Source organism: Panthera leo, chromosome B1 (genome assembly GCF_018350215.1).
Source record: "Panthera leo isolate Ple1 chromosome B1, P.leo_Ple1_pat1.1, whole genome shotgun sequence".
Lineage (NCBI taxonomy): Eukaryota > Metazoa > Chordata > Mammalia > Carnivora > Felidae > Panthera > Panthera leo.
This window is the reverse complement of record NC_056682.1, coordinates 90,447,032-90,467,579: the sequence shown is the minus strand read 5'-3', so window position 1 is coordinate 90,467,579 and position 20,548 is coordinate 90,447,032. Positions and strand designations below refer to the sequence as shown.

The 20,548-nt window shown below is 35.1% G+C and overlaps 2 pseudogenes; both read left to right on the top strand.

Moving 5' to 3' along the window:
• Positions 1 to 351: 351 nt before the first annotated feature.
• LOC122218429 lies at positions 352 to 1,969 on the top strand (annotated as a pseudogene).
• Positions 1,970 to 7,160: 5,191 nt separating this feature from the next.
• Positions 7,161 to 7,290, top strand: LOC122218865 (annotated as a pseudogene).
• The last annotated feature ends 13,258 nt before the right edge of the window (positions 7,291 to 20,548 follow it).

Genomic DNA, 20,548 nt, shown 5'->3' with positions numbered 1-20,548 from the left:
CTACTTCAACTAGAAAAGAAATTATAGTACTCAGATTTATTTATGCTCTCCAAACAAGACAATCTATTTGCAGAAAATTTATTTCACATTTTAACTCTTGTCCCTGTATCTGTATAAAATACGTTAAAATAAAAGAAGAAACAAAAAAAGAAATAAAAGATCAAAACAGCAATAAGTTCAGAATGTTTCTTTTTTTGAAAAACAATATACCTGTAAAATGGCTTCGGTAAAGCTAATACAATGTTTATAATAAAATTATGTGTGTATGTGTATGTGTTGAAGATAGTAGGTAAGATGATACAGTAGAGAACATCTGAAAAAAATCATTACGGTTCACTCTGGAAGAACAAGATGTTTACCAGCTTTTTACCTTCACCTACTCAGCTATCTTAGGACCAGCTTGAGGCTGAAGAAAAGGGAAGACCCCAGAGATCACGAAGGACCTCTCTGGTCTCTCAAAGACCATATGGGGTACCAGAAAAACTGGATACTGTGATTATTAGAGGATTTTGGAGATGGAGGTACTTTTCCAGAGACCTATATTGCCCAGTATCCACTAGATATGTGATGAAAGAAAAAAGAATGTCAAATGCACACGCCATCCAGGTAGATCCTGAAGGAAATTTAAATATAATGCAATTGCTCAGCCAGGACAGTCAAACGACAAGGTCATTTATGGCAAGTACACTGGCCTGGTTCCCAAGGAAGCCATGAATGCAGATGATCCAGACCTGCAAAGACCTGATGAAGAAGCCATTAAAGAGCTAACAGAAAAGACAAGGGTAGCCCTAGAAAAATCTGTATCATAGAAGGTTGCTGCAGCCATGCCAGTGTGAGCAGCTAATAAACTGGCTGCTGCTCCGTGTATTTGATATTCACCATCTCAACCAAGAGTGGCTTTCGATTCTGGAGCTAAACAGAGTTATTTGGATGGTGAGAATGCTGAAAGATCCAGTGGAACCTCCAAGGTTCAAGATTAATAAGAACGCTCCCCAAGGACCACCTTCTCCTCCTGTGCCTGTTATGCATTCTCCTAGCCAAAAGATGACCATGAAGGAGCCATAAGAATGGAAGATTCCTCCTTATATTTCAAACCGGAAAAATGCAAAGGGTTGTACAATTCCATTAGACAAATGTTTGGCTGCGAGCAGAAGAGGGTTGCAGACATTTCGTCTCAATGAGAACATTGCCAAGCTGGCAGAAGCCCACTATGTTGCTGGCCAGAATGTTCATGAAGCTGTAAAAATGCATTCTCAAGTAGAGAGAAAGATGGCTCAAAAAGAAAAGAAGAAACATGGAGAGAATCTTAGAGAAACAGCCCAGAAAGCCAGTGAGAGAAGAGCTGGGATCAAAACCCATGTGAAAAAAGAGGATTGGGAGGCCCATGGGAGGGATGAAATCTGGCATGACAGGTAAAAAGACAGACCACATGACTGGAATCTTTCCAGGGAAGCTCCTAATAAACGGTCAAAACTACAGACAAATGAAAATCGAGGTATCAGTGACATCATCGCTCTTCATGTGCCCAATCCTCAGATGTCCAATGACGTTCAGTATGACCAAGAGCCCTTCAAGCAATCCAAGGGTATGGACAGTATTTTTACAGGTGTAAAAAATGAAATTTACAACGTTTGTGATCAAGTCTGCAGAGGTGTCAAAGATAATGGTTCAGAATATTTACAGGCCCAGTAAAATTCTGGACAAGGTCAGGTATGGTGATGACCTAGAAGCCAGAATAAAGACCAACAGATTTGTTCTCAATAAGGAGTTTTCTGGTTTGGGCCACAGACAAAGAGGCCGAGAAGGACCAGTTCAGTTTGAGGAAGGTCCTTGATTTGGACAAGTTTTTGGAAGAAGCCGAATAGCCAAGTGGCTATAAAATACTCAGATAGCAACCACCCCAAAGAACATGAGCATGAAAGCAAGTAGAGGAGGAAGGAGTAGTTACACCTCTCTCCATAGTGAATGAAATTTTGGGGTACCTGGGTGGCTCCATTGGTTGAGTGTTCAACTTTTGATTTTGGCTCAGGTCATGATTGCAGGGTTGTAGGATAGAGCTCCACATCGAGCTCTGCCCTGAGCATGGAGCCTACTTAAGATTCTCTCTCCTTCTCTGTCTCTGTCTCTCTCTCCCTCCCCCTCCACTTCTCTCCATGACTCACATGCTCTCTCTCTCTAAAATTAAAAAAAAAAAAGTTGGGGCATCTTGGTGGCTCCATCGGTTGAGCGTCTGACTTCAGCTCAGGTCATGATCTCACGGTTCATGAGTTCGAGCCCCACATCGGGCTCTGTGCTGACAGCTCAGAACCTGGAGCCTGCTTTGGATTCTGTGTCTCCCTTTCTCTCTGCTCCTTCCTTGCTTGTGCTCTCTCTCTCTCTCTCTCTCTCTCAAAAATAAATAAACACTAAATTTTTTTTTAAAGTTAATGAACTTTTATCCATAACCCTACTGATACAAGTCAGATGGGGAAACACTTTGTAAATGGCCAGAATAAAAACCAAATCTAGGTGTCAGACCCCAACACTACTTTTTATTACAGGAGTAAGCAGAAATGGAAAATTATCCGAATTATTTAATTTTTGTGTTCGTGCTTCTACATTTTAGCATTTGTAGAACATACTGCCCCACTCATGATATTAAGACCACTTCCTTTTGTGTGACATTAATACTTTGGGGTTGATACGTTGTGTAAGAATGACTGCTGATGAATTAAGTTGCCCCAACCACAGTGAGTAGAAGGATATCCATTCACATAGTGGACCAATCCTACTAAACCACATTTGCCCCTACTGTGGTGTGTTTTAATTTGGAATGGGGAAAGTCAGCTCTTTCTTGGCACAATGATTTGTTTTAAGTAAAAACATTTAGACAATAAAAATAAAAACAAAATATAATCACTACAGACTTGCTTAAGCTACACTTGGGGAAGCTTACTGTTAGAGAATATTATGTATCTTTTGGTCTAGCATAACTCACAATGCCTCAATCTTTTTAATGCCCCTCAAAAATGATTGTGCAATATTGATAGCCCATTTCTTTATGAGATCATCCTGAATGTGGGCGAGTTAGATGGAACCATGCAGAGCTTAGCAAGACAATTTGGAAATGAACCTGAAAGTAATAAGTAGAAATATAAAAATCATTTCTTTAGAAGTTGAATGGAAGGGGATAAAAGGAGATTAAGTATTAGTACAGAAATACAAAAGAAGAAACAAGAATGGGTATTTAGACACAATGGGAAGAGAAGAAGGAAAAGAACAGAGGAAAAGAGAAGGTAAAGGCAAGAATTTAGTATCCAGCTATCACTAATTCCCTTTGAAGGGCAATTCTCACATCTTTACACAGTTGGCTTCCGCATTTTAATCAATAATAGCTCATCCTGTGTTAGAAGGTCTTCCTTACATTTATTGAAATGTGCAAACTCTTCTGGAGGCTTGTTTTCCTATAACACCTTGCTACCTCATGTGGAGTCTTTAGACCATCAATGGCAGCATCACCTGGGAGCTTGTAGGAAATACAGACACGCAAACCCTACCTGGGCTTATTGAATCACAATCTGCAATGTGACAAGACCCAAAGTAATTTGTAAGACACATAAATACTTAAGAAGCACCACATTTTATATAGTTTTACATGTTAAAAATAAGACCGCATTAAAATCTATGAAATTTCAAACCAGAATGACGAAGCATGGAAGCGATCTTTCAGTGTTTGGATGACTTTTATACTGGGAATTTAGGATTATAGCAGGACAGCAGAGAGGCTGGAGGACGAAGTGAGCACAGGGAATATAGGACAGACTTTTGGAGGCTGACTGAAATTTTTTGGCAAAGGCAGGAATAACAGTATAACACATGGTTCCATCTGAAAAGCTTTGAAAAAAAACTTAACATTTTACTGGAGATGTAGAGAGTCACTCATTGCCCTGAATCTCTTGTGTGTCATGTAGGGGTATTTGGGCCATAGAAATATTTTGGATTATAGTAAGGTGTCTTTACTGAGCCCTAGTTGGAGTTTTACTTTAATAAATGGACCGATTAATCCCTTAGGCATTAGTTTGCAAAACTTGATATCTATGTCTTGTTTGTGGATTATGTGGGGTTTTGTAGGGTAATAGGGGAAGGAAGCAAACAACGAAGGAGCATGGTGCTTTCTGAAGCTTTGCTACCATCAAGGTGCTTTCAGAGCTTGCAAAGACTGAATAGCTGAGGTGATCTTTTCTTTTCTTTTCTTTTCTTTTCTTTTCTTTTCTTTTCTTTTTTCACTTTTATCTTCTCTTCTCTCCTCTCTCCTCTCCTCTCTTTTCCTCTTTTCCTTTTTTTCTTCACAAAACCATTGTGAATTTCAGCACCATAGAATACTGGTTCTCAAAAATGTCACCAAAACAGCCTATTAGTAACAGGAGGCTAATTTTAATGCTTATATGATAAGGAGTAAATATATATTTATATTTTATTTTATTCTGACAGTATATACAAGGTTTCTGGATCAAAGGCAAAACTGATTATTTATTTATAGAATATCTTAGTACTGTTTGTCCATGCTCCATTTTCCTCCAGGAGGCAACATGGTGAGAGCCAAACAGACCTGCATGTGGAAGGGGGTAGAGAGGACCTATACTATAGGAGAAGAATCAAAAGTTTGAAATTAGAAGCTTAATATATAGGTGTTGGCATAGTAACCCCACTCCTCACTCCAGTCTGTGTAGAGATAGATGGGTCTTTTTTTAGTTTGGAATGTAAACAAATCCTTTCTTAGGGAGAGAAGGGGAAAATCACCTAGGTTTTCACATTTTAGAATGTAATCATTGGCTCTGGGTTTTATTACTATTTGAAATATAAACACATGGCTCCAAAACTATCACCTTAAAATATGAGAAGTAAATGATTTTAGGAAAAAAAGATAGATTCTTTATCATTATAGAGAGCTCTTTATCTCTGTCAGAAAGTCCTGTTTGTTCAGAAAAAGAAAAATATTCACATTCTAACATGAGAACACCACTTTGACAGTGTCTTAGTAACATCTCTGAGAGAGAATGACAAAGTTGGGATATTTGTTAAGATTTTGATGTCTTGGTTATAGAGGATACTTCAGAGGAGGGGCTCAATTAGGATAAGAATCGTGATGGAATAATTTAGAATTGGTAAGAACAGCCAGGCAAAGATTTGTAGTAAGGGATTAAAAGAGTTGTAAGGTATAAACTATTATTTGATGCTTCCCATTGAAGAGTTGCTGTATCTTTCAAAAAGTTCCTGGAATGAAACTTTTTGGAATTTTACATTGCTGAACAAGAGTGTTTTAGCACAGTAAACTCGTATTAATGAAGATAATGGGATAGAAAATTCAAGTTAATGTACATTCATTTTGATTTTCCGTCCATTTCATGTATCTCTGGTGTCAGTTAACCAATTCTCTCTCAGGATCCACACCCCCTTCATACCACAGCTTGATCCATCTGTTGATGATGTCCCTTAATTGGATCTCTGCCTCTGGTAGAGCAGCAAATCCATGCGATGAGCAATACATCTAGAAAAGAGATTGGAACAGAAAAAAATAAGAACCTGAGTATTTGTGAGACATAAACTTCTTGGGAAGTTTAAAATATTTATGACCCTAAATATCATGGAGTGAGGAGCATCAGGGGAGATGCCAAAGTCCTTCCTACACAAGGCAGCAGAAACTAAGACTCATTGTCACTTGAGCATCTATGTAAAATGAGTTTATGTTTACCTCTAGGTCTGTAAATCCTGGCAAGCTTGGGACTTGTCACTCAGCTTCTGAAGAGGCAATGAATTTTAGACCATTCTTCCTTCTTAAGGAAGACCTGTCTTGCTATATACTTCCCTCTTATGTCTGCCTATGCTGCATCCCACAGGTTTGGGGCTGTCATGTTATCATGACATTTATCATTTATTTATTTTTGACAGACAGAGAGGGGCAGAGCATGAGTGGGGGAGAGGCAGAGAGAGAGGGAGACACATAATCCAAAGCAGGCTCCAGGCTCTGAACTGTAAACCCAGAGCCCGACAAGGGGCTCGAACCCACAAACCATGAGATCATGACCTGAGCCGAAGTTGGATGCTTAACCCACTGAGCCACCCAGGTGCCCTAAGATTATTTTTCTCTTATTTCATTGTTTCACAAAATATTGGTTAACAAAAATACATCAACAAACAATATGCTATGAAACTATGCAAAGAAAATCATAGGAAAATGTGTGCATGGGAAAGCTATAGAAGAAAACAAAGAAAAAGTATATTCACTTGTAAAGCATTTTTTAAGTATAAACAAAGAATCATGTGTATGTACATTATCACTTTAAAATCTAAAGCCTGATTAATTTGTTTTTTTGTAAAACCTACTTGCATTTGTAAATAAATCAGAATCATCAAGTTGTGAATCAGATTAGGAAACTGAAAACAAATCAGTTAAACGGATGTCTCAGTAAAATTGTAAGCTCTTAAGAAAGTAGCAAAGATTATTTGAGGATAGCTCAACTTCTGCATTAGTACAAGATAGTGAGTTTTGCAAATTGCTAATCCTGTAACATGCTCCATGAAAACGGAGTATGGGAAAAAGAAACTTTAGGAGGGCATTAGCTATGAAAAATCTTGCAATAAAGAAAACTCTAACCTTGTTTAACTCACTGTCTGCCAAACTTAATTAGCCATTACATCTTTTACTTCGTACATCTTTTTAATACAGAATAGCTAACACGAATGTTTTACACTCTGTCATGGATTTGAATAGCAGCAGTAGCTTGCTGTGCAAAATGTGCACCAGCAGCATCGGAACCAGCTAGGACATTGTGAGAAATACAAAGTTTATCACCTTGAAAAACTGAAGAAGAATTTGAATTTTATAAGTTCCCTAAGTGGTTCATAAGCATATTAAAGTGACAGAAGCAATAGTATGGAGCATTGCTTTCCAGCCATGACTGAACATGAGAATAATGTGGAAATCTTCTGATACTGGTGTCCTGGGGCCACACTAAAAATCTTCTGCTGTAAGGGTTTGGGAGAAATTCAAGAGTATTGTAAGAAACTCACTAGCTGATTCTAATTTTCAGGCAGATTTGAGAACTGTGGGGAAAGAATAACACCATTTAAGGAACATCATTAAGGAGTCTTTCTGCCTCAATTAATAGCAAAGTCATAATATCACTTCTCGGCCGTTTGGCTAAGATCAAGTATAGTATCTGTTCCTATCAGTTTAACAGCAAAGTCATATTTATAATAGTTTAAGCCAAAACCTTGGAGGTTTTCTTGACTTTTCACATGCTACCTTTAGTCTGTCAAAAATCTATAGGCAGGGACTTCCATTTTCAGCCAAGGTGGATTATCAGGAATCAGTAGATAAGGTTTACCCTCATGCACATGACTTATGAAAACTAAACAACTACACACACACAGACAAACACACACACACACACACAAAACACAAAACGCTGCATATGCAGTTTTCTTTTTTCTTTGAAGAAAATTGCATTTCGTTTTATTTTATTTTTTTAATATGAAATTTATTGTCAAATTGGTTTCGCTACAACACCCAGACAGTTTTCAAGACACTAGACATCAAGAAAGTAAGGACAGTAATCCCTGAGAAATGGAAGACAAATGAGGGGAAATCTATAATTATTTTGACTTCACTTGTGGGAGTTTCGAGGCCCAAGCTCATGGAATCAAACCTTCTTTTTTAAAGTTATTGAGTTAAAATTGACATATATTAATTTCACGTGTATAACAAATAATTTCATATGTACAGGTATTGCCAAATAAGTCTAGTTAATATCCATCATCGCACCTAATGGCAATTTTTTTCTTGTGACGACAGAACTTCTAAATTCTACTGTCTTAGCAAATATGCAATACAGTAGTATTAACTATAGTCCTCATGCTGTATGTACATCCCATGACTTATTTGTTTCATCACTAGAAGCCAGTAACTCTTGACTGCTATTTCACCCACTCCTGCTCCCTGGCTCTGGCAACCACCAACCTGTTTTCTTTATCTATGAGTTTGGCTTTGTTTGTTTTTGGATTCCACATATAAGTGAGATCATACAGAACTTTCCTTTCTCTGACTCATTCAAAATCTGGTACTGAATTTTCTAAAATTCAGTCTCTATCTTCTCAATTCCCTTTTACTCATCAACATTTTGCAAAGCAGATTCTGGTTCTATTATTTCAATAAATCACAACTCACTTTGATGTGACTAAATCCATTGGGACTTTTTCCTTCTTGTACTTGGCTCTGGAAACATTGCACACTTTTGAATGTATCTCTTTCTCTTTCTCTAAACGGTCTTCCTTTGGCTTTATTCACATCAAACACTCCTACTTTGTCTTCATCCTTATGAATTCCTCTCTTTGAAAGCTTGTTTTCTTCTTTAGTGTAGTTAAAATCTGTATTCTGCCATCATTCAAATTAATTAGTGGTCCTAGCTTTTATCAGTTACTTTAGTTCCACCCATACAGAGATGAATGTCTGATACATGTCTCCAGCCTCGTACTCTTTTTTTCTTATTCTCTATTTCCTTTTGATATTTTAAACTTAACCAAAAAATGCTTATAATTGATAATAAGACTATCATTTCCAAACTGGTCTTATGACATTTCCATACTTGTCATGAATGTGAACCAATATGCATCCACTTAAGAAAAAAATAACATAGAAATTATGCTTGGTGCCTTCTTCTTCTTCATACACTAAGTCAAATACACGATGATTTTACCTCCTAATTTCACAAATTGAACTCGATTTCCATGACGAGCAGCACCTTACTTTCAGCCATTAACGTGTTTTCTTTTGAATACCATAGTAGACTTTCAGCTGGCCTCCCTTGCTCAAATCCATATTCTATATGGATTTATTTTTCCTCTAAACAATAATAATCTGATTATGCCACTCCCTGATTAAAATTTCACAGTCACTCTCATTGCTTGCTCTAAGGCTATAAACAAAAGTTTTGTTGTAATTAAGAAAGCTCCCCCCCCATTCTTGCTTCTGCTAATCCCTCCAAAGTTATTTGCATTAAATGCCTACTCACTATCTTCTAAGTTCTAAGCCTACAATGCTGGTCCCTCTATACTTTGCCCAGGAAACTCATACGTATCCTCTTTATTTGATCCAAATATCTCTTACTCCATGAAACTGTCTTTCATCTCTCTTCCAGGTGGCAGCTGCCCATTAGGTGTCCCAGAGTTCAGTATACCTCTTTCTCGTGGTATTTCACATGTATATTTTACATTTGCTTGCATACTATTTCAGCTTCTATATATCTTTTAAATTTGATGTTTGTTTCTTCCCCTCGACTTTAGGTTCTGTGAGGGTGAGGTCACCATATGTTTCTGCATCTCTATGACTCCTATTGTGTTTGACATAGAGTAGGCACTCAGTAATTTTTTGGCAAACATGTAAACATATTGATTGAGAAAATAGATGGACACTTGAATTACACATTTTTTAAGGTTCGTATAATCTCTGCTCTTTTAAGGGGCTAAAAATGTTCTTTTTGAGCAAGTACACTAAAGTCTACATATCTAGGGGTAATTGAAGGCTTGTGCTTTCCGGAAGTTCTGGAAAACAAAACTTGTATGAGCTCTTTTTCTTTGTTCTGGGCATGCTCTTATTAGGTCAGCATCATAAAGCCCTTGAACCATAAAGCAGTAGATTCTGAATTCATGGTGGGAAGTTGTACATCAGCCCATGTTCCTAGTTTGCCTTCCTCTCATAAAGCGATAAAAAGGTGTTAAGGGTGTTGGCTGAGATATCCATGAGTATGGAGGCTGTGGGAATTAAAGTAGTAAAGGTGGCAGAGAGACTTCCTCCAGAATTACCAGCAAGGACCTTTTAGCTGGTTTCTTATATTCACCACTCACGTTCAACACTTAACAACCTGTTGATGATACTTAGGCACTCTAACAACCAGTGGACCAAAGACTGGCATGACAATAACAGAAGGTAAGTCAGAATTGATAGAAGACATGATTAGATAATGGTTTTTAGAAAGACAGACAATACAACAGAAAAGTCAAAAAAGCAGTAAGGGAATAAAGTTAATTGCAACATCAAAATGGGTTTGTAGTTTGCAGCAAAACAAACATAAAACAACACACACACACACAAAGAACCTTATTTTATATTTGAACAACTCAATGAATAAATTGAAGGAGGGCATGACACCGAGGACACCCAAATTAGTGACCTGGAAGATCAATAGCATAATTTTTTAAAATGTTTATTTTTGAGAAAGAGGTGGGGTGGGACCTCTGTGAGGGGCAGACAGAGAGGGAGAGAGAGAATCCTAAGCCGGCTCCACTCTGTCAGCACAGAGCCTGACAGGGACTCGATCTCACAGACTCATGAGATCATGACCTGAATCTAAAGGAGTTGGATGCTTAATCGACTAAGCCACCCAGACACCCTAGAATAAAAAAAAAAAAAAAAAAAAATTAAAGTACAAAACAAGAATTGACCAAACAGATCATGAAATCTCATAATGAAAGAAAATATAAGTGACATGCTTGGTAGATTCAGAAAATATGAAGGTTTCACATGTGAAGATTGTCTAGGAGGAGAAAAACAATTGTACGGAGAACTAATAAATACATTAAGAATCATTGAATAGCCTATACCTCGGCAAACTTGAATGTGTAAATTGAAAGCTTTCAAGTAGTTCCATGTAAGTCTAGCAATAAAAGACACCCATCTGAATGGGTTGATATTCAAAATGGGTAACAACTGCTGTACATAGGCTCCAACCAACAAGAATGTATGCGAGCCAAAATAGTCAAATGGCTTTACTGGGTTGCATGAGCAGTATTTAGCCTGGAATTAAAATCATTTTATTCAAATATCCTCTCTTTCAATAATTTGGACACAAAGAGTTACTTACATTGGACATCCCATTTATAACAAAAGCAGAAGAAGCACTTCGAGACAACTGAGAGAAAAGGGTCACAAATACCAAAATGCTAACCTAGTCAAGGTACTATTCATCTGTCAGAGAAAAAGTGTTTTAGCAGTTTTAAAGGTTTTATTATTGCAGGTAAGATACTTTGAGATCTTTAATATTCTCACTTGTTAAATAAAACATGCAAGTAGTATGTTTGATACGTAACATGTTACGAGATTATTGGTTATAAAAGACATTTTGAGTAATTCCTTTTGGGTTAGTGCCCTGGAAAACTATATTTAGGTAAATGCTAAATTAGATTTGTGGTTTTTAGTAAAGGAAAATTAGAATGTGGTCATTAGAGTTTCTGGGTACATAAGATTAATTTCTGAGGAAAAGTTCCTGCTCTTATCTTTGTTTATACTAGGTAGACCAGAGCATCTTAAAATTTCCTTTATAATATAAATTAATCTTGGAGGCTTCAGTTTTCTGACCTTAATCTATAATAGAAAAAAGTTTCCCCAAATTAATGTATTAAACTGTTAATCAATTTTTTTGATATTAAGTTAATTTTAAGACATTATTATATAAACTTTTGTTTATTGGTTTGTTTTTTATCCTGATAGTGAATAGATCGGTCAGCATTTTTTTTAAATAGGTGAAAGAGTCAATGAACAAATAAGGTAGTTTTTGAGATGAATAATCAAATTATAAATTATAAATTTTATAAATATGCTAATTATTCAAACTACCTCTGATTTATTGACTCAAAAATTCTCTTCAGTAGTATGGGAAGATGAAAACCAGAGAACCAAATGTACTTTGTAGTCAACACTTTTCTTATTAGTTACTACATATTATCCTTTGATTTAACTTTTCAGTGTTTGACAACATGCCAATATTATGAGTTTCACTTCCTTTTTAACAGAGGTGACCTATCATGTACACTAAATTGAAACTCCAATTTAGAAGTGAGGAATATAAATGAATCTGTCATATTGCTTTCCCAGATAGTAGCAGAGACATCTTGCTTTTGGAGGAATCAATAATTGGAAAACTAATCTTTAAATAATAGTGTCCAAAATGATGGGAGAAGAGCCACTGTAGTCAAATCTGGTTGTTGGGTTTTGCTGTTTGGAGCTGTGATCCTGATAGAAACAACATGTTTTTTGACATTACCTTAGAACTGGCCATTGTTCCTGGAACATTAGTCTTTGTTTCCAAGGACTTTGTTTACTACTTATTATTCTTTAATATACGAGCTTGTTTTCTACTTACACTAGCAATAATAGTGTCTGCTATTTGTAACTAAACAAAATTCCAAACAGGCTGCAGATCTCTAGTCCTGAGCCAGGCATCTCTTGGTTTTCATGCTTGCTCATCCAACGGTGGGGGTGGAATCTCTTGGCACTAAACAAGGGGCATTTTCTTTCTTTGACACACATTTGTGGATGGATACCCAGTTTTGCTGTTGACTGAGTGAACTTGACCAAAGTCCTTAATTTTTCTGTACTTGCTTTTCACCATGCGACCTTAAAATGAGGACAAAATATATGCTTGCCGCTTAAAGTGTGGCAGGGGCTCCTAAAATAAGCAACTTCCTAAAATAAAAAAATAAGTTAAAAATGTGGTGAATTTCTCTTTAGAAAAAGCAAACTGGTAACCATGGGGGAAGATAATTAGAATGACAAAACAAATGGGATAATAGATAACATGCATGGCCGTTTACAAATATAAAATAAGTTCATTAGAACAACATTGAATGAGAATATAAAAAGCAAATGTATAGGCAAAAATCAAATGATCAACAAATATGTGAAACTTGATGTTTTTGCTGAAAATTTAAAATCAATGCAAAACCATTTTATACCCACCTCCTTGACAAAAATGTAGAAGTGAAGTATTAGCAAATGATTGTGAGGCTGTGGGAAAACAATCTTCATAATACACAGGGAGAAAGTTAGTGAAATTATAGATAGTTATACTTGATGATCCAGCAATCCATACTTGGATATTCATTCTAGAAAAACTTTGGGTTTCGTACCTAAGGGGACATAGTACAAGGGTTTTTACTATAGCAATGCTTGAATACTAGAGAGTGAACACAATGTAATACCTATGAGACAATCTATCAACAAGATGTAAATGATATCATGGATGCTACTATAGAATAAAACCCAAAAGAGTAGTCAAAAGAGAAACTTTAAAGTATGTGCAGTAACATGGATAAAACTTAAAAAAAAAAAAAAAACTTAGAAAAAAAGTGAAGAGAATAATGTCTAGAACAATAGTATTTCCTTAATGTAATACACATATTTTATTTTTCAAATTTGCCTAGACATTCAAGGACATTTATTGATATACAATTAGAGACTATCAGGAAGAGAAAGAGTAAAAATAATGATTATGGGATAAAAAACTGGAATAAGACAAAAGGAAGGAAAGGGTAAGGAAGAAAGGAAGGGGAAAAAAGGAAAGAGAAAGAAGAAAACCCTTGCACATATTTTAAAAATAAATTCACTCTGCAGCCAAGGGTTAAAAAATGAGTTAACTGCTGTATCTAATCACTGATATCTTAGGCACCAAGTATTTAAATCAGATACTACTTTTTTCTTTTTTCTTTTAGCTAATATGTTTTCTTAGATTGGAATACTCTATCTATATCTATATATTTTATGGAAGAAACATTTCCAATAATATTTTCACAAAATTCTCTGTGCTGTTTTAGAAAATTAGGGCAGGTAATTCCCAGGCCTGCTGTGGCTAAAAAGACCAATATAATAAATTTTAAAACATATTTATTAGACTTGTTTCTGGAAACTGTTGATTTCCAGTAATTAGACACACCCTACTGTTTTTAAGCAATATTCAACATCAGTATTTTTTTTTCTAAAATTTGGCTCTCTTCAAACTGACCAAATTTTCTCACTTTAACAAAATTACATCTGAAACAAATAGAAGCGTTGAAGTTTTAAAGTATTCTATTTCTAAACCAACATAGGTGAGCACACACTCAATTAGATTAAGGATATGCTGCTGATTTTGTGGAGGGAAAATGCCTCTTGCCAGTAATTGTCAAATCATGATTCATGCACTCCTATCGACCTCCGTCTGCAATAAATATGTACGCATTGATAATAGCAGATTCGATCAGTCTTTTCTTTATATTAATCTCTTAATTAAAAGTACTAGTAACACTAACTAGTTGCAGTAATTCTTGTGATGTTGATATTAAAAGGAAAAATTAAGACTAATAAATTCCTTGCTTTTGATTTTATCTGGTTATAGGTCCTCTTCCCTGGCCACTGGCGTCCACCTGCTAATGTTGCTGCCAGAGTTAAATAAATTTCAGGATCCTCAGGAGCATGCTTTACTTTTGATTATTCTTTTACCCTGAAAAGCTGACTTTAAAGAATTTAAATGACAATGTGACCTATCCAGCCCATGGATATATCCCATGGTGATAACAAGGAGAAAATTGTTTTTCTTACAACAGTCTCTTTTTCAAAGGCAAACTTGAGCTCTGATCTTTTTAGGTCCTGTTGCTGTTCATATTCAGGGACACAATGCCATAGATCTGCAATGTTATAACTCAGAAATTTCTCGGTGGCAGGAGTAAAAATCCATAGCTGGCCAATTATATTGCATTTTTTTTTTTTACATATGGAAGACATACAACCGTCCTTTTTTGAGCACTCTCAATTTATATCATATACAATGTACTATTGCAGTATGGAACATAGACAGCTTAAATTTAATTTGACTTAAGAGAATTGCATTGCATACTCATTAAGTCATCCTGCAGGTCTTTGAAGAAGTACTATATTCTGAAGTGCCATAGCTAGTGGGCCAATTTTAATTTTAACCAAGCATGACATGAAATAAACATGCAAATGGCAAACAAAGAGCTGTTAATTTGTGTGAGAAGTTAAAATTAAGAAAACAAAAGGATAAAAGCAGTTAGTTTGTGCTACTACAACACAGAATCCACAATTCACATCCTGGGGGAGTGACAAACCAGTCATTTAATGCTATGTCAACACATGTATCTTGTCTTTCATTAGTAAACTCTCCTGCTGGTTCGTACACTGTCAGAAGTAGACCTCCTACTGACTTTCATAGAGGTGTGGAAACTGGGATGGTTTAATAATTCTGTTTTGTTTAACTTTCTTCCTTATCCTATTTAAGGCCAGGTTTTTCCTTTACTTTTAGAACAAGTAATATTATATATTAGCTTCATTTATGAAGTAAATGTTAAAAACGTTTATGATTCAAATGACCTACTTCCCTCTTAATTCTTTAGAGCACTTTGAATATCCTAGCCAATTGAGGGTTACATCTGCCTGTAAATTACCCATGCTTTCTCTCTGCACACAGTCTGCCCACATCATCTGTGAATAAATAACCATAAAAAATAAATGGAGAGGAAAGACGACAGCATCCATCTCCCTTTCCTCCTGAAAAGTGTTCTATTGAGATGTTGGTTAATGACCTAAGCAGTATTATAGATCCAAAGTATTTTTCACCCCACCAGCCCACTCCTGCCCCACAAACCTGTTCAATTTAACTCTTATTTGTTTTTAGATAATGTTGCTCATAGGCAGTGTTTAAGTAAACAAATTTATTTTATTTTATTTTAATTTTTTAATGTTTATTTAGTTTTGAGAGAGACAGAGACAGAATGCAAGTGGGTTAGGGGCAGAGAGAGGGAGACACAGAATCTGAAGAAGGCTCCAAGCTCCAAGATATCAACTCAGAGCCTGACGTGGGGCTTGAACTCACGAGCTGTGAGATCATGACCTGAGCCAAAGTCAGACACTCAACTGACTGAGCCACCCAGGCGCCTCATAAGCAAACAAATATTTAAATAATTTCATCTGAAATTCATGCAAAACAACCATTAAAGATTAGGAAATACACAGATAACTCAATATGGAATTTTTATCTATAATTTCTACAAACATTTCCAAAAAAACAGTTAAGAGTCAAAGAAAACCTGTCCCAGTTTTACATTTTAACTAACAAAGACATATTTATTTTAGGAATTGATATTTGTAAAATTAATTCTTGGGATTAATTTGTAATAATATAAATCATCTTGACTTTTATTTTATACTATGCTGTAGAATACTTAAAATATGTATGTTGCTGTAAGGCTGTTTCAAATTGTAAATAATGGTGAGCATGAGTTAAACATTTAAGTGTCTACTTCAAATATTATTCCCATTTAAATTGCTAATCCCTCTTTTTTTTTTAAAATAATCCCTCTTCTAATGAAACTATTTTTAAATTACTCTGTTGTCTTCTTGGAACTACCTTAAAACTCCAATTCTTTTTTAAAAAAGGATTTAGGTATTTTTGTTTGTTAGTTTTAGAAACAAGCAAGTTTAAAAGTTGTATAGATCACTAAAAAGCTTTTGGGTGAAATCAAGGACTTCCACAGTAATTTTATGTGTTCAATTATGTACGTTAGAGTCAGAATGTAAGTAAATTCTAAAAAGAATATAAAAATGTTTAGAGAATTGACTGCACTGTTGAAATACGTATGTAACCATCTACCATAACTGATTCGAAGTGCAATAGATATTTTAGAACATAAAATTATATACATTTGTTTAAAAATAATCTTACATATGTTTGGTATATTTCATATCACATTTTACTAAAGGAGTTTTAAAATATTTCATGTTTTACAGAAAGTGAACTTTGTACTTTTGAAGAGTACAAGCAACCACCCTACTCCAAATTAAAAAAAATACAAATAGGTTTTAATTGAATATTAAATTACTAGAAGTAAAATGTTAATAAATTCTTGGCTTTAAAGTATTGGAATTTTTTTTAAATATGATTTTAAAGGACTATGATTTTAAGAGACACGTGACTGGCTCAGTCCAGTGGAGGATGGGACTCTTGATCTTAAGGTTGTAAGTTTCAGCCCCATGTTACACTGGGTGTAGAGATTAACTTCAAAATACAATCCTTAAAAAAAAAAACCAAAAACAAAAAAAAACACTATGATTTTAAAATATTAAACATTTTATAAAATTATTTTCTTCTAAGACCTATTTTTATTTTTTTACTTTGAGCCAAATTTTCATAATAGGAAACTAAAGTTTTTATAAAAGTGCCTTACTTGATAAAAATTTGTAAAGTTATTAGAAGAGAAAGCAAAATTATTTAAAGTATTACAATTTAAAAGGGGCTGTAATTTCAGTTAACTGGAGGGAAAACACTTTTTGATACTCACTGAATTACAAAGTTTTAAATGGAGAAACATTTTACTTAAAATAATTAAACATTTGCTTAATAATATTTGTACCATTAGCTTGTTCAAAAAACTTATGCTTAGTTCAAAACTATTACTAATTCTGATTTATTAGAAATCCATTATAAGATTTACATGATAGAAAGTAGTCTGGATCTCTAAACAATTTTTTTTTTTTTTAATATCAAAAAACCAGGAGAAAAAAGTTTCCACAGTTCTGGAAAACCCACAATTAGAAAAGACTGAAAAACATTCCTTTCAAAAGAAATATCCAAAGCTACTAAGATTTTGTATAGTTTCTCATATGTTGGAAATCTGTTATGGTGCTGTGTTTATGACTAATTGCCTTAAGGTGAAAAAAAATGACTATCTTGAGCTATTGTTTCAGAAATGTATTTTACATGCAATTTTTAGACCTAATATTTAATAGACATGAGAATAATAATTTCTAAAGTGTCACTGGATCTTGTCAATAGTTCTTTAACACTGAATCCATAAAGAAAAATATATTTTAATTAAAAAATGACAGCCTTTCTTCACATTCTCATTTTACAGAGTTTAAGCCCACTGTTTGGGTTATTGTTTGTTTAGTTTAGTTTTCCGCCTGTTTTAGCATGGGGAGTTTGTGGTTTTATCTTTTCCTTCTGTCTATCTCTGATTCTTTAAATTGTTTTTAAATTTCCCAAGAGAAACATATTGCATAAGATTATGATGATAAAGTTTTAAGGTAATTATGTTTCTTCAGCAAGAAGTAAAATGACCGTGCACACCTATCTGTTTATGATTTCAACCTCTAAAAATTTAGGAAGTATCGGATGCCTTAAAAAAGAGTGTCATCAGAAGATCTGTCAAAATACAGCCAGGAACATTTCTTAGAGAACCGCAACTCGATTTTTACACTTAATATATCTGGTTTTGGTTGACTAGAAGATGTCTATAACAGAGCATTAACAAACACTGTAATTTGCTGGGGTCAGCCAGGTCTGCAGCTTTGAGATTGAAAGTCATCTTAAATTATGCTATCAGCTTTCCAAACCTCATTAGACTTAACCCATTTAGGCGCCACTGACTTCTCGGAATCACCAATAGAACCCTAATCAGAAAACCGCACAGCAGCCGGCCTACTGCTATCAGAAACCTCAGTACAATTTTGTATATTAATATTTCAGAACGTTTGTAGGAACATATACTCCCTGCTGAGCACTACAACCAGTTCAGACACAGTTACAGTCAGTCAACCCGCCCAGAGCGGCTGGCTGCTCCCTGTCTGTCTCTGGAACTGGCAACTGGGGAAAGAAAAAGACAGAAGAAAATGAAACGAATGCCTTCACTTGATTTATGATTAATAAATTCCCATAATTGGAGAGTTAGGTAACCAGTAAATAGAATAACAGAAGGTTACAGGAAAATGGCGATTTTATCCTGTAATGTTGCCATTGAATTTTGAATACAATATCACTTTATTTTTCTAGGAGAAGCAATTTTTGGGGCTGTTTGGAGAACATTAGTTTTCTCTAATGCTCTTTAAAATATTTAATCAAATTTTCACCATGTATTGGCTAAAATAAAGCCTAGAAGAGATTCAACAAAGTAGTGCAATTAAAAATGTTTTATAACAGACAAATCAGTGTAGTAATGAAAACTGATGTGAATTGCTAGTGACTTTAGAAATGTTTGCAATGGAGTGAAATAGAATTTCTATGATGATAAACAGTGACCAAAGTTCAGTGAAATACAGTAAAGCTAAATGTCAAAAATAGAAAGAAAACAGTAAATGCAACTCAAAGGATGCTTGAATAAATAATTTACTGTAAATAATCAGAATTATGTACATAATTGACCTGTTTGCTGATAATGGGAAAGATCTAATATTTAAATTTACTATACAATGACATACTTTTACAGATGCCCCAGAGGAAAAATATTTACAGAAACTTCCAACAAGTTAGAGTTTCTTACATTTAAATGAAGCCAAAAGTTTAAAATGAAATTGTACCAGAGCGATTAAAATGTGTCATTTTTTTAATGAAACTGTTACTACTTAGCATATAAACCAAAGTAAATCACTAGGGCACTGAAATGGCCACCAGAGTCCTTTCCCATTTTTCTTGAAACAAATTATTGTGACAGGCACACATTCTGTCACGTATACAAACTTGAAATCTGGCATTTTCCTGGATTTACGTAAATAGAAATGGAGAGCACTACAAAATTTGGAACCACAGTCCTTATCAAAGGCTCTTGAATAATATCCTCTTCCACTGTTCACGGCATGGCAGCGTTCTGGCCCTAGGAGGCGTTCAGGTCCACTTTAGTGCCACTTCTGTCATGAGCTCTGTGGGTGGCACTGGCAGATTAATCAGCTTCTCCCCTTTAGTGTCAATTTACATCCGAGATTCCTCACAATCCCTCTGTTGTATGACTAAATTAAAATCGTCCATGTGCATACACACCCTTTAATATGAATATTTTCTACTGTCATCTAAATCTGACTTCCGTACATGTTCATAAAGCTTCATAACTATTTTATTTTAAATGATATAGGAATATGAACACACACCAATCTTTGTCAGTTCTGATTTTGTTTATATGTATTTAATGTTTTTATTTACTTATTTTGAGAGAGAGAGAGAGAGAGAGAGAGAGAGAGTGAGCAGGGGAGGGTCAGAGAGAGAGGGAGGGAGAATCCCAAGCAGACTCTGCACTGTCAGTGCAGAGCCCAACATGGGGCTCTATCTCATGAAACATGAGATCATGACCTGAGCTGAAATGGAGAGTAGGACGCTTAACTGACTGAGTCATCCAGCTGCCCCTGGTTTTATTTATTTTATTGTGATAAGAAAACTTAATGAGACCTGGCCTCCTAACAAATTTTTGACTATACATTGACTATACATTGTATAGACTACACATTGACTATACATTGACTATACATTGACTACATTATTTTTGACTATAGGTACACTGTGTACCTCTAGAACTTATTCATCTTTCTTAACTGAAACTTTGTGCCTGCTGATTAATTACTCTTCATTTTCTACCCCCACCAACTCCTGAATAACCACTATGCTGGACTTGGATGTCATGAATTTGACTAAATTAGATAGATTACATAAAGTGGAGTCATGCAGTAATTTCTGTGTCGGGGTAATTTTACTTAATATAATGTTCTCTTAGTCCATCCATGTTGTCACATATCTAAGAATGTCTTCCTTTTTTAAAGCTGAATAGAATTCCATTGTATGTGTATACCACATTTTCTTCATCTATTCATGTGTTGTTTTGGTTGTTTCCTTTTTTTTGTTAAATATGAAATTTATTGTCAAATTGGTTTCCATACAAGACCCAGTGCTCATCCCAAAAGGCGCCCTCCTCAATACCTATC